A 15,952-nucleotide genomic window follows, 5' to 3' on the forward strand; every position below is an offset into this window, starting at 1 on the left:
TAGAGGGAGCCAGCCAGCAATCAACAAAAGTAGGTTCTACCACTAAGAAGGCTTGTGCCCTTATGCCACTTCCTGTACCAGAGTTGGCAGGATATGGAGTAGGGGTTCTGATAGAGGTCTAAGGAATGTGAGTGGAGGCAGGGAGAAAATCCTTACATTGAAGAGCAGCAGCGATTCCTAACCTTCAGCTGACATGCTTTAAGCATAGTAGCAAGGCTGGCTCGAGACATTTTGGTCCCTGAAGCAGACCAAAAATGGCACACACACCTGGAGGAGGAGTTTGGATTTGATATCCCGCTTTATCACTACCTGAAGGAGTCTCAAAGCGGCTAATATTCTCCTTTCCCTTCCTCCCCCACAACAAACACATTGTGAGGTGAGTGTGGCTGAGAGACTTCAAAGAATTGTGACTAGCCCAAGGTCACCCAGCAGCTGCATGTGGAGGAGCGGGGATGCGAACCCGGTTCACCAGATTACGAGTCCACCGCTCTTAACCACTACACCACACTGGCCTTCCTGGGCATGGAAGAAGGGGTCAGTGCAGATCAACAACAGGAACAAGGGGGTATGGATAAAGATCTACCAGGATGTACCCACCCCTGTGGATCCTGCTGCCTGAGGCAGTTTCCTCACCTTGCCTCATGAGTGGGCCAGTCCTGCATGTTAGTAGGGCAGACTAGCCCATTAAAGCACATGTCAAGTCTCCAGTCTGTTGTCAGCCAGCACCCTTCTGCCTGCCTTCTTACTTACAATCAGTCAAGTGGGGGTGACACTGTCTGCCAGCTTCCTCCTCTGAGTCACCCTCATGGAACTCAGCAGGGAGGAGGAGGATAGGGACAAAACCAGTGTTAGTTAGCGCTGCCTGTTATTGCCTCTGGCTCCACCTACTCTTGGCCTCCTTGCCTTCCATCCTGCCTATTCCAACGGAATGCATCACACCATCCTCTCCATCATTGTTCATTTTGATGTCCCTATTTACATGTCTTGTTGCTCATCAATAATGTTTCTTTTGTTTAGGAAGGCTTATCCTGGAAAGCAACGTCATCATTTTCAATGGAACAATACTTGCATAAATAGTTTTACTCCCTTCACCTACCTCCACTGTTTTACCATCTTAGCTGTTTGGGAAGAACTTGCTAGAGGGTGCTGCATGAATTAAAATGATGGATACAATATACAGTAAGTGCTTTGGGTTTTCACCTTTTCTATATTCAGTCACAGTGATGGCTTTTTGACAAAGGTGAAGCCCCAGAGTGAAGTAGCGCTGACATTTGTTTCCAAGTTTTTTTGCATTCCCAACTCATTCAGCTTGGCACAGTGGAAACCTGGACATCACAAAAAAGGTCACCACTGCTGGTAGAATTTATTCTGCTAAATTAGGGGTCATTGGTGTGGCTTCCATAGCTGTCACACATATGCATGCAGGATAAATTCAATTTTGTTTGCATTTCCATGAGAAATGGTCTAATTCACACTCTGTGGACTAATAAGCAAACTGAAATGCACCCCCCCTTTGAAATTTGCACTTATCTGAATTTTGCAATGCAGCTCTTCAACCAAATTACTATGCCCAAATATGTATATATACAGTAGGAACAAAAACACAAATAAATAGCATACAAAATGCATTAGGTTGGGGAAAACATCTTGCAAAAATTGTGTGTTTTAGCAGAAGTCCACACTAAATTTATGGTGAATTTTCATGAGGACTTAAAAAAAAATATATCAGATTGATGTGGAAATGTGAAAAGCTGGACTTAAGAATGAAAGAAAAACTTTAACTCTGCAAAACAGTGAGGGGAATGAAAAAGAATTCCAAAACCTGTAAAAGGGATGTTACAAACTGTCCCCCCCCCCCAGAGACAAATTCAAACTTAATCAAGAGGACAAGAAGCAGGAAAAATGGCAGAGGAGAGATCAGAGGAAACAAAACTGATGCCATGACAGAGTTACGCAAATATGCCTAAAGAAGGATCTAAGTGGAAGTCTATGTCCACTTAGTGGACCATCTTCAAGATCAATCCATTCTGCCAGGTTGCTAAGCGACACCTCCTGCACTACCCCCCCCTTGGTTAGCCGATTTACTGGTAACAAAATTAATCAAAAGTTATATACTGAATGACTCCTCCTGTTGTACTTCCAACATCCTCCTCCCTCTCAAAGCTGGGGATTGCACAACTACCTCCACCAGACTGGAGTGAGAAGATCTCCAGCTCTGCAATTATTATTATTATTTTTTTAGGCAACGGTTATAATTGCAACCATCATGGTAGCTTTCTACCCTTTTAAAGGATCAGGTCTCCTTACAGACAATTTCCAGAACATCAGGGAATGAGTTGTCCTGAGTATTCCATCTCTCCCCTGATTCCTACTTCTTTCCCGTCCTCCTTTAATCTACACCTCCTGTTGTTTCCTCAAAATGCCCTGTGGAGGGATGTGCAGACTATGAGCTGTACTGAGATATACCTCTAGCTGTCATTTTGGTAGATTCTGTGTCAACAAATTCTTTATATGCAAAGTAAAACCACAGTTGCGGCAATTCCTGCCTTCCCAAAACATTAATGCAAGAAAAACGCAGTCATTAACCAGAAATAAATTAGCATGTTTTCAGATCTTAAAGAGAGATGCGGGGGAGGGGGGAAACCCACTAATACCGCTAAACCAACAACAATGGCAATGATTCATTTGCAGTTTATTTTGGCTTGGGGTTTTTTTTTTCTGAATCTATTACGCCTCCATCCTCTATGAAATGGGATCGGAGAAAGAGAACAAAACCCCAAAGACACAGATTGATTGGAGTCCCCTTCTACAAGCTGAGGTGTCAATGCTTTGCAAGCATTTGATGAAAGAAAACATATTCAAAAGGATTACCAGTCCTTTATATTTATAGCAACCCATTCACTTCAGTGTCAGTTGCTTGTCTGTCAAGAACATTTTAGATTGCTCTGTTGGCCCTTATGTTTCCAAAGGGAGAACATCCATTGTTTCTTTTTCTCAGCTGTCTTGATCCAACAGACCATTCTTACAAGATTCTTACTCAGGAGTATCCAGTGGCCAGGGATGATTGGGATGTCAGCTCAACATCATTTGGAGTACACAATTTTGACTACCTCTGGCCTAGCCCAAGTCTGACTGCGGTGCTGAACATCCTTACCAGGAAAGAAGCATCACTGGTCAGAGTGGGGTTTGCTTTTGAGTAAGGATGGCAGAGAAAAGGGACGCGGGTGGTGCTGTGGGTTAAACCACAGAGCCTAGGACTTGCCGATCAGAAGATTGACGGTTTGAATCCCCATGACGGGGTGAGTTCCCATTGCTTGGTTTCTTTAAAACATGTCAAGACATTCCTCAGGAAAGAAGATTTTCACAAAAAATATGAATTTTAGGCACATGTTCCCATAATAGTTGAAATTTTGTGTACAGTTTGGTTGTAGGATTGTATGACAAAATTCAGTGTGGATTTCAAAGAAAAGCTGTGTTTCAATTTACAGATTGGTTTGAGAAGTGCAAATCATATATGAATGAATGAATGAACTTTATTACGGTCACAGACCAGCATAAGAAAAACATATAAATAGCAATTAGGATTTAAACATATAATTGTTAGAGCAAATAAGGACAAAGAAACAAGGATAGGATAAAACATGTGAATAAAATACGAGATTAAACACAGATAATAGATGGATAAAAACTGGTAATTAAAACAGATAAGAACTATTTTTAAAAAGACACGCAGTCAGTTCAAATACGCCTAACAGCTCCCCATCACGAAGAAGGCCATGTGTGTATCTGTCTGATTTCTTCCTAAGTGACAGTGATGAAGAGGGGGAGTCTGACAACCCTAACACTCCTAAGCTAATAACCTTCAAGTAACCCCATGTCACCGACAGACAGTTGAAACCACACAATAGTACCCAGGCTACACATGGACTTTTGCCTAATGCCTCCAAAACCAACTGGTGCCCAGATACTCACCCTTATGCAGTAGGACCAGCTTTTCCCACTACATCTCTGGCAGAACAGGACAAATGAGGTCCCTGCTCAGGAAGTTGGCTCTTTGCTAGCCAAACACCCCCACTTTGAAGCACATGCCTCCCTAATACTCCCAAAGGCACAGAAGGAACTAACAGCCCCTCAACCATTCCATGAAGGAAAGAGGGACCGACAGCCAACAGGCCAGCATAAGCTCACCTTTCTAACCTGGAATGTAGCCAGATGGGCTGCATCTATAAGGGATACCTGCTTCACTGATTTTCTATCACAACATCACATCCTCTTGATTCAGGAAACCTGGACCAGGGGTGTCAGGGGACTGCCATCAGAGCAGGGGAGGGAGGCAGGGGGATACAGAGAGCCTCAGATGCTTCTGAGGAGCAGCGCCTCGTCCAGTGGTGATGGACATGGTTTAATAAGGACTGCATTGGCGCAAAAAAAAGCTCTTATAAACTCATATCAAGCAAATTATATGGTTTCTGATTAAAATGCAAACCTAATAAAATTTCTCTCCCCCACATCTCTACAGGAGAGTAATGGATAATGGATATGATTGGTGCCTTAAAATAACCCCTATTAATTTAAGTAACATACGAAGGTAGGCGTAAAATTGTAGTCTAAAAGTGAGGGTTGCCAGTTTGAGATTTGAACTTAAATTGACTGACCAGCCCGGCTTAGACTGATCTGCGAGACTGAGGATTAGCTTGCTAAATATGAAATCCTAAACACACTTGCGAGAAAATAAGCCCAAGTCTCAAAATGCACTGGGCTTTACTTCTGAGTAAATAAGCATAAGACTGGGCTGCAAAGTACGTTGTCCTCAGCTTCCACCAAGGCAACTGATATACACCCCAAAAACAAGAGCAATGGGAATAGAAAAAGAATAAATCTCTCCCCTTTCCATTTTGTGCATTTGTATTGCCGAAATGATAGCGCTGTCAGGGAACCTTCACATACTGTGACAAGGCAATTTCCTCCAAGGTGCCTTTTCCCTATTCAGCTCATGTCTTATTGTCTGCATAAATGTAATGTGAAAATTGCTCCTTATGAGATAGTAATATAACAGGACAACAGCTGTTATTTTCTGTACATCAGTCTGTCTCAGGCTTGCTTTGCACAGGGTTTTTTGGGTGGGCATGCTTATGTCCACCTTTGCAGAGCAAAACAAAATGCATGCATTGTGTATGGGAAAACATGACTACATTACCAAAGATGGTGGTGCAACGATTAGCACAAGAATTGGCTGTTTTTGCACAAGAAGCTTCCGCTAGTGCAGCTGTTGTGTTGGCTTCCTTTGTCACACAACCTTTAAACTTTGCTGTCGACTACAGCAAGGGCTCTTGAGGTGGTGGGCAGAGAATGCTGTCATGAGCACCACCACAGACAAGTACCACAACCAAGCCCACACTACAGAAGGCGGCTTCCATAGAAGGCTTCTTTCAAAGCAGAATTTCAGGGATGGAGTGTCGGCGGTTGGACTGAGGAGGAATGGTGGGGACCGCCCCCCTCCTCCTGAACCTTCCTGAGAAAAGGAGGGAAGTATAGATTTAGAACAGTTGTTTGCAGAAGGGCATAGTTCAGAGATGGCAGAGGGCAGAAGCGGGCGGATATTGGATGAGGAACAGCAGGAATAAGAAGAATTCCCTCCGACCTTAGGCGTCCTCATAAGGGAGCTGGTCCTGGAGGAAGAACTATGAGGGGAGAGACTCCATCAGGCAAGGCCTCTTTCCACCTGCCTTGCTCTACCCTCTAGTCTCTGCTTCTCAATGTGTATTGTATTGTTTTATGTACTGTGGCTTGCTGTTGTTTTATTGATTATATTTTGTTGTTGTTTAGTCGTTTAGTCATGTCCGACTCTTCGTGACCCCATGGACCAGAGAACGCCAGGCACCTCTGTCCTCCACTGCCTCCCGCAGTTTGGTCAAACTCATGCTGGTAACCTCGAAAACACTATCCAACCATCTCGTCCTCTGTTGTCCCCTTCTCCTTGTGCCCTCCATCTTTCCCAACATCAGGGTCTTCTCCAGGAGTCTTCTGTTCTCATGAGGTGGCCAAAGTACTGGAGCCTCAGCTTCACAATCTGTCCTTCCAGTGAGCACTCAGGGCTGATTTCCTTAAGAATGGATAGGTTGGATCTTCTTGCAGTCCATGGGACTCTCAAGAGTCTCCTCCAGCACCATAATTCAAAAGCATCAATTCTTCGGCGATCAGCCTTCTTTATGGTCCAGCTCTCACTTCCATACATCACTACTGGGAAAACCATAGCTTTAACTATACGAACCTTTGTTGGCAAGGTGATGTCTCTACTTCTCAAGATGCTGTCTAGGCCTGTCATTACCCTTCTCCCAAGAAGCAGGCATCTTTTAATTTCGTGGCTGCTGTCACCATCTGCAGTGATCAATTATATTTTAGATATTATTTATTGTAACTGTTGAGTGGATTTCTGTTTAACTTTTATATGTTGATATTATTATTTTATACTATTCTAATGATTGTTGAATGTTACTTTTTTGATGTAGGTTGCCTATTTTAAAGTTATGTTTTATTATCACATTTTTGTATTGCATTAGATTGTTATAAGATGTAGATTTTTTGTTTCTTCAGCTTGTAAACTACCTTGAGTATTGTAAGATAGAAAGACGGTATACGAATTAAATGATGATGAAGAAGAGACAGCTGACAGACTCAGTGTCCTTGGAAAGCATTCCTGACCCTCCTCCCCCCACCAGAACCAGACAGGCATTGTGGGTAGTAGAACAGAGAGCTCAGGCAGAAAGCTAAGAGAGCCAGTGTGGTGTAGTGGTTAAGAGCGGTAGTCTCGTAATCTGGTGAACCGGGTTCGCGTCTCCGCTCCTCCACATGCAGCTGCTGGGTGACCTTGGGCTAGTCACACTTCTCTGAAGTCTCTCAGTCCCACTCACCTCACAGAGTGTTTGTTGTGGGGGAGGAAGGGAAAGGAGAATGTTAGCCGCTTTGAGACTCCTTAAAGGGAGTGAAAGGCGGGATATCAAATCCAAACTCCTCCTCCATTAACCAATGCTGGAGTGATGTAGAATAGGGGAGATGAAAGTGGGGTGGGACTTTACTTGGAGCAATGCCATTAATTAAGGTAGGAATTAAGGAAGGCATTCCTTTGTCACTCTCTGTGAATTATTGAATAAATTGCTTGGTAAGAACTTTTATCATTTCTCTGATTCTTGGTTGCCACCATGGGAGGGATCTGATTCCCCAAAGCCTGACACAGAGGAGGAGACCCCATATGCACCTTGGATGATGGGACATGTGCATTGGAATGGTGAATATCTGTCAAGTTCAAGTTTATTAGTCAAGTTCATTTTATGTGTAAGATGCTTGGTGTCACGCAAGTGTGTATCTTCATAAGTTCTTAGGACAGAAGCTGGTTTTATTTCAGGAAAAGGCAAGACTTCACACACACACACACACACACTTATTGGCTTATCCAATGAAGGTGAAAGTTGGAAGATTCAGGAGTCAGGACCGATAAAATAAATTACTTCTGCACATTATGGAATTTGCTCCCACAATAAGAAGTGATGGCCAACTAGGATGGCTGTAAAAGAGGATGAGACAAATTGATGGAGGATAAGGCTATCAGTAACTACTAGTCATTATGGTTAGGTTTTCAGTACTTGGAGACAGTAGGTTTTTGAATACCAGTTTCTGAGTAAAGCTGGTGGGGTGATGGGGAAGAGTGCTGTTGTTCTCAGATCTTGCTTTTGTGTTTCCCACAGGCATCTGTTCGGCCACTGTGAGAACATGATGTTGAGCTAGGGAGAACTTTGGCTGATCATGGAGGCCCTTGATGTCAAGCTTTCTTCACAAACCCTGGTGTGAAATACTGTAGCTTGATGAGTGGCGATGACTGAAAGAAGGACCAGGATGGTTTGAGGTGGCCATATGAAATGTGTGCTGGTCTTTTAAATTTATGCCAGGTATCCTTACCATTATTTTATACTGAAGAAAACAACTTGCCTCATTCAGATAGAGGAGATCTATGCCACCGCAAAGTAGTATAGTCAGCTTTTCTTTTTTTAAAAGAAGTTGCCACATAATGTTTTTCAAGCTGATGTTTAATGGAGCAACTGCATCAGCTTCTGCTGAGTCACCTGTATAAACATTAAATATGGAGGACAAAAACAAAGCAGACATGAACACAAAGCAATTTTTGTCTTTAGGAATTCAATGACATTGTTAAAGACAGCCATACATTGGACTACTTCTTTCTGGTGTGTTGGCAAACCAAATGCCTTTCCAAAAAGAGGAGATTTTTTCCTCCTGGTATGTTTTATTGACCTTTGCATTTCCAGTATTATTAATATGTAGCTGCATGGGAGGTAATTGATTGATTTTTTTTTCCATATTTATTAACTGTGATATTTTTAGTCTTCATGGCTGCAATCTAATATAAGCTTACCCATTTAACAGAGTGGGACTTACGTATGACTTGTGGGGTTACTTGAATTTCACCTGCTGTTCTGATCTTTGAAACTGTTGATTCTACTGGTCTGTTGATTTTACTGTTTTATTGATTTTAATTAGCTAGATGTTTTATGCGGGGCAGAAATGTTTTAAGCAAAGAAAAGCAAATCTAAAATCAATTTAGCTTTGTTTTTGTTTCATTTCTCAAAAAGCTTAGCTAAGTACTTTTATACGATCTTTAACTGACACTATTTTCCTGACACATGTAGCTCTTCAAGGTATTGTTTTTGTTAAGTCGCAGAATGTAACCACTCTCAGAATAGAATGCCTTAATTAGACAAGATTTGTTATCTGAGTGGAAGATTATTAATTGCATTCCATCCTACCATTTCCTCAAATAGCATCAAATGGTATTGCCCTCTACCATCAACAACCATCTAGTGAGGTAGGTTAGACTAACCCAGAGTCAGCCAACCAACTTTATAGCTGAGTGAAAATATTAATCTAGATCCCTTATGAATCTAGATCTAGCCACTACACCACCATTTCCTCCTTTCCCCCCCTACTTGAGCAAGTTGTTTGTGTAGAATCTTTAATCTTGACTTTTCTGCATTGATCAGAGGGACAGACTGTATTGGAACACTGGGGATCATAAGGAAAAGAGCTTAGGCTATCATTATAACACCACTTTCCACTGCTATAGCTCCATGGAGTATAAAGAGCCCTTTATTATCTTCATCATACTGTTGCAGTACTTACACCAGTCATGTAAAGTAGGTCAGCATTACTGTTCCAATATTGCAATCATGGGGGAAAGCTGAGCTTGAGAAAGAAACTTGCTTACCTGAGGACACCTTGCCAGTTCAAAAAAGAGCCGAATTTGTACTAGTCACTTCCTGAGGAGCTCTGTCTTTTAGCTCCTATGCTGTACTCTCTTTTATTCTTCCTTCTGCGCCCAAGTTATAAACCAGGAGTAGCCAAATGGTGCCTTTTAGATGCTGCTGAACCACTGCTTCCATCATTCCCTGACCATTGGGCCTTGCTTGCTGGAGCTGATGGGAGTTTGAATCCAACAACATCTGGAAGACACCATTGGCCATCCCTGCTATAAGCAATAGTTCCTGGCCTGAGATCATCAAGCTAGCTTTATGGCCAAGAGGGTGTTTGAACCAAGATATTCTTCAATCTAAGTCCAAGAATTTTCACACTGCTCCATCCTGTCTGCCTTTCTCTACTCATCTAAGACTCTTTTTGTTGCCTTTCAGCGAAGGGAAAATGTCACTAGAGAAGAGAACATTATATGGGAAGGAATGAGTGATAATTATTACCAGCACTTAACATGGGTTATTGTCCCTTTAAAAGCATTCTTGAGTTTGCCTGATTTTATTTAAAACTATTCTTCTTTTCATACAGTACAAAAGGAGCAGTAGCCCTGGATACCCATTAGAAGACAGGAATCGAAACACACACATAAAAGGGTCTTCCAAAAAAAAAGAAAGCAAGTGTTTGCATTTTAGGTTATGTGTGTATGTGTGTGCGTTTTAATGGAATATATGCCTCAGGGATTTCATTCAAAATGATCCTCTTCAATTTTATTAAAATCAATAGGAGATGTTATTACAGTATAAATTAAATGAGATGCTATTTGCTCCTGGGATTCTGAAAGCAATCGTATGAAAACTGCTCCAAGCCACAGCCGTCATCCAGATGTCTAAGCTAATGTTATCTGCGCACAGGCAGGGAGTTTAAAGTGTTTTTGTTGCGCTCCTTTCACCTCTCACTCTCTGCTTGAAAATGCAAAGCAAATGAGTGATGCAAAAATCAAGACACTCTACCAAGTTATGAAAATCAGAATTTGGGCCTGTGATTTTGGGTATAACATGGAATACGATGCTTGGGTGAAATTGTGGAATGAAGGTTTAAAATTCACGGCATGTACTACTTTGAAAGAGAAGACAATGAAAATGATGTACCACTGGTATTTAACACCTGTCAAACTAGCAAAAATGTATAGAATGAGTAGTAAGGCATGCTGGAAATGTAAAGTGAAAGATGGAGATTTTTATCACATGTGGTGGACGTGTGAGAAAATGAAAAAAAAAAATTGGGATATGATTTACAACGAATTGAAAAAAATGTTCAAATATACCTTCCCAAAAAACCTGGAAGCCTTTTTGCTGGGACTGATAGGAGATGAAATAAGAAATACAAACCAGAGATTATTCATGTATGCCACGACTGCTGCCAGAATCTTAGTAGCCCAAAAATGGAAAACTCAGGAATTGCCATCATTAGAGGAGTGGCAGACAAAAATGGTTGAATATGTGGAATTAGCAAAACTGATCCACAGGATCCGTAACCAAGAGGAAACAAAGTTCAGAAGAGAATGGAGTAAATTTGTGGAATATATAGGTAACAACTGTAGAAGTTTAAAGACTGTAGCAGGATTAAAATAAATCTTATGATGTGAATAGGGTGTTATTAAGAATCTGCGAAGAATGAAAGATTAATATGAAAGTCTGTTGAAGGGAGGGAGGGAAGTCTGGGCTCAATAGAGCATTGAGAAAATAAGTGGACATACGATGGTAGAACTTTACTGTATTTATTTTGTTTTGTTTATGTTAAAGAAAATTCAATAAAAAGCATTTTAAATAAAACAAAACAGAATTTGCGCCTGTGGGGGGCAAGAGCGAATGACAAAACAGATACACCTTAGTTTTGTCATCCACGTATATAAACTAGTGTTACACAGGAGACTATCCCAGAAGGCCACTTCCTGTCTGCATGAGAGTTCCAAAGCCTCCACAGGTCTGCCCTGCAAGAATGCAGAACATGGCTATCACTGTGGCTGCCTCTCTTTGGTGGAACAGTATTCCTGAGATGCAACAGGCACCCACTATCTTCACTTTCTGGAAATAACTGAAGACATTTTTGCTTTCCCTGATGGGCTCTCCCAGCTGGATGAAAAGGTCTCTCTCATGGGTACTGCCAAGATATTTAGATCCAGGCCTGTGTGCAAACTTAGCTCCCTGTGCCTTCAGACTAGGGATGAGATAAACCCTTCTTCTCCCAAATTGGGGGCAGGATTCTGCCCCCCGCCAAAAATGGGGTATAATTTCAGGACGGTTGTGGGCAAAATGATTGCATTAAATTGGGATGGGTGGGTGAGAAGGGGACACTTAGCAGCAGTTACTGTGATGGCGACAGTTTCCACCACAATACCTAGCATGCCTAGTAAATGCCTCCTATACCCACATTTTCTCTTGCCTTCCCATACATTGTTAGATTGCCTCTCTTCCATTTATCACCTGCAAATGGTGTGTCAAGGGTGTTTCAGGTAAGTTCTGCTACAGATCATGCCCCGAGACCATGTATCAGCATGCTCTTCACTCAAGAGCCATCTGGTCTGATTTGACTAGAGTTCTTTCCCATCACACCCAAACCACCCACACCCTCTTGTGAATCTCTTTATATATTTGGAGCTCAGTATCTTTATGTCCAAGTCATTTGCTTCCATTACAGATGTAGGTCTGTTCGGGGACAAGGACATGCTGTGGTTAAGTGTTTCTGATCAGTAGACGCTCATTGGCTTCAGCCCAAAGGATCGAAATGCAGGACATCACAATGCTTTTTGGAAAAATGTAGGCCAAGTGACCAAAATAGAAAACATTGCAGAAATTAGTAGAGCGGAACACTCCAAATGATGCTCTAATAATTCCCTCCATGGTCTAGCAACACTTTCCTTATTTTTTTCTTGTTAATGGAACACTTCTGTTGTCACATTATGGTAACAGAAGACAACAAAATAGCTCTGCAGAGAAGCAGGCAATCTTTTTAGGCCAAAGCATGTTGCAAATGCTTAAATCATTTCAGCTTTTGATTATGTGGCCTTTATACTTCAGGGGGCATTTTTATAGCGATGGCGTGGAACCCCCTGTATTCTGATGTGCTCAACAGTGCCTCTGAGAGTATCTGCAATTATTGACCCCTGTAATTACCCTGAATGTTGACCTATCCACCATATTGCCTCTGGTGATGCATCCTTTGGGTTAAGCCCTTCCAAACAATGGCTCAACTGATCTGAACTTGCCAGACCTTTTCTAGTTCCTCACTTTTCCCTTCTACTTATTGGTCCTTTCTTTCCAGCCTTTTAATCTGACCGGCTACCGTTTCAATACCTGGGAACAGTGATTGGCTAGATCTGCAACCTATCATGGGACACAGGACACAAATGGGTTTTGTCTCAATAGAACAATGTCTGCAATGTGGTGAGCTGTGGAGGAGTCTGCTATCAATTTGAAATGTTGGCCTTGGTAAGGAAATATTGGCATGTGGCACTCTGGGTGAAGGACAGAGTTTGAGTTTTTTAAGGTAGGGATTTTGCTTAAGTTGTAAAGGATTGGAGGCTGCAATGAGAGAGCTTCTAAGTATTCTACTTTGGGGAAACCACCTGCTTCTTTCTGGTTTTATTGGGTAAGGAGTGCAGGTGTGTTGCCTGTCTGCTGAGAATGGGTGCTGATCATTGCCATTATTATTCTGTGAAATGGATATTTTTGTGACTCCTACAAGAGTTTCTTGGATTTCCAAATGCACCCACTGGCCCAACGAGAGTGGGGACCCCATATTTAAGCCCTGTGTCTGCTTATTTACTGCGCTTAATTTATATATGTTGCTTTTCTGCAAGTTGCCCAAGACAGATTTATAGTTTCAAGATGCTCATTCAAATGAAATATAACATAAGTTCAGTTCTGTGGGTTTGAAGAGGATAGACCAACTGGAGCAGGCTCTGATTTTGCCTGCCTTGCCTGCTGCGCTTCCTTCATCCTTCCCGCAGGGTGTACAAATAAACACCAATATTACAAGAGGTCAGTAAGCCTCCAGTGACCTCATTCCAAAGGAAATCAAAATCTGTTTCAGTGTGCTGAATCCCTGAAAACTTTTTTTTTTACCACTGGGACAATGACAACATACCTGTGGTGGGTGGGTAGGTTCTTTGTAAGGATATTTCTTGGGCATGATGTTCTATCTGGCACCTCCTCTCTCAGTGCTTTTTCAAAATCTAGGCTTGGTCTTTTTCTATTCTCTTTTTAAAAAATACATATTTTTTTTTTAAAGGCAGGATTCTTGTTATTTATTTGTCCCCTCCAAACTGAACCTCAGATTAAGTATGTTTAAAAAGGATATGATTTAGTCTGAAGTCAAGGTCATCATTAGCAGTGAAAACAGAGCCAGAGAGAACTTTTTGTGAACAGGAAGAAAGGCATCATTCAAACCCTGTGTTCAAGTGCTCTCTCTCCAAAGTAAACAGCCCTGGTCTCCTTTTAATTTTTGTATTCATTGTTCTTTATGTGACTAATAATTACAGTTGTCCCGACTGATCAATGGTTGGAGAGATCTCTTCAGCCAGCACCAGGTACAAACTCACTTCTCCCAGGCACTGGCAGATAATACCTTGGGTGATAAATTTTGCTGCCAACGGTTTACTTTCTTTTTTTAAAAAACTGCTGTTCTACAGGGTCTGTTCTATGGATTTCTGTATAATCTTTATTGTAATACAATCTTCTTTACCTTTCTTCATTTTGTTATGCTTTGCTTTCAAACAATTCTCCCCACCCCCAGCCCAGCTCTACAAAGATATATATAGATATAGACATAAAGGTCAGGTTGAAGAATCATTATCTCTGGTGGCAGCATATAGTTCTTTTTGGGGGGAACCCTTAAAGAAAAAAAGAGTTGGCCAGTGAAGAACCTCCTTAGGTCTATCACATGGGCAATATCCCCTCCACTAAATTGAGAAATGCCCCACCAGTTTGTAGTAATTATGGAGGGCACTCAAATTGTATACACCCCACGCACGTACACCTGCATGCCTGAATTTCAGGGGGTTAGACTAGATAAGCCTTTGGTTATCCCTTCCAACTCTACAACTCTGATTCTTTTCTAAAAATTCAAGTACTCCATGAATAGGCACTTCCTGAGAATTCTCTCAGAAAGCTCAAGGAAACATTTGCATTAGCAGATCAAAAGGCTTAGAGCAGGAAACAAAGAGCTGATTTAGCTTGGAAACTGGCAGTCAGCCTTCCTCCCAGATACTTGTCATTGCTGGGCATTGCCATGTTCCCAGGAAGAAATGATACATTCTCCCAAAAAGGATAGGGAGGAAACTGGTCTCTGGATTTGCCCTTGAAGTGAAGGAGCATCAAATCATCCTGCCAGCAAAGTGAACAGACCATATAGCTTTGAAAACTTTTGCATTCACTGAGCTGGTTTGAATTGCAACCAAGTCAAAGAATTCATTTAACTACTACTAGTAAGAAAGGGCACAGCTTAATCAAACTGCCTGACGAGTAGAGATTGAGAAACAGGTAGTGCTTTGGACCTGCGGGGAGAAAGCACTGAGCAAGCTGTGCTTTGGAGATCAAGTGGCCCAGATTCCAAGAGAAAGGGGGAAGCATCTTCCTTCTCCTGCCCCTTTTAATGACACTGAAAACTGCACAAGATGGAAGGGAGGAAAAGAGCCCGATAACCCATAAAGAGGCAGGAATTTGTTCCGAGGATTTATCGCTTTGTTCATCTCAGCAAGTGCTGGAGCATCCCAGAGATAAGAGTTGAAAGCTCAGAAATAAGAACCCACCACAGCTGAAACATATGCATACAAAACACTTGATTATACGTTCAGAAGCAAATCTTAATTAACACTAGAAGGCAGGCATCATAATAATGATAAACGATGCACCAGGAGGAAGAAAGAGGCTTTACTCCTTTCTCAAGCCTGATACAACTTCAGCTGGGGAATACGGCTTAGCTCTGGGGGATTTTCATGTCGGTATCCATCACTGTATGTTTATTACACTCACCTTTCATGCACAGAAAATTATATCTTACAGACAGCTTGTCAGAGGGTTGGGCATAATCCTATTTGGTTTTCACATAGGCATGCATGCCAGTGACTTTGGGAGCTATTAGAACTCAACTCAGAATTTCTGAGCACGGCGCTGCTGTTGCATTGCTCATTACTAACACTTTCTGACCATAGGAAGTTCAAAAGACAATCAGGAAGTAGTCACTCACATATTAGTTGACAACTCTAATCGGTTTCATATTATTCCTATTTGCAGATCCTCTTAAATTGTGGCATTCTAATAAATGTAATCTGTTTTCACAATGTGTTGCATTTCTGAAGTCTTCTTTATGGGTGTAATGGCAAAAAAGTTCATTTGGGAAGTTGGGGAGGAAATGAAATTTGCTCAATAGTAGGATATTGATTGGCCTAGTGCTTGAGAGGGAGAAGGCACTTCCCAAGCTGTGGGGTAAGGGGAATGAAGGGCACACAGGTAGTGTGAGGTTAATCACCATTGGACAGTTTGTATTCCTAAATAAAATAAGCTTTTTGAGAGATCCCAGGTGGTCCATCACCAAAGTCTTCAGAAAAGTTACTGTTAAACAGCCCCCAACAGTTCAGATGCACAGCTTCTATTTACCACCTGACATTCAGCATTGTAGATCTGGTTCTTTGGAAATC

The sequence above is a fragment of the Podarcis filfolensis genome (assembly GCF_964270895.1).
Source record: "Podarcis filfolensis genome assembly, chromosome: 15".
NCBI classification, from domain to species: Eukaryota; Metazoa; Chordata; class Lepidosauria; order Squamata; family Lacertidae; genus Podarcis; species Podarcis filfolensis.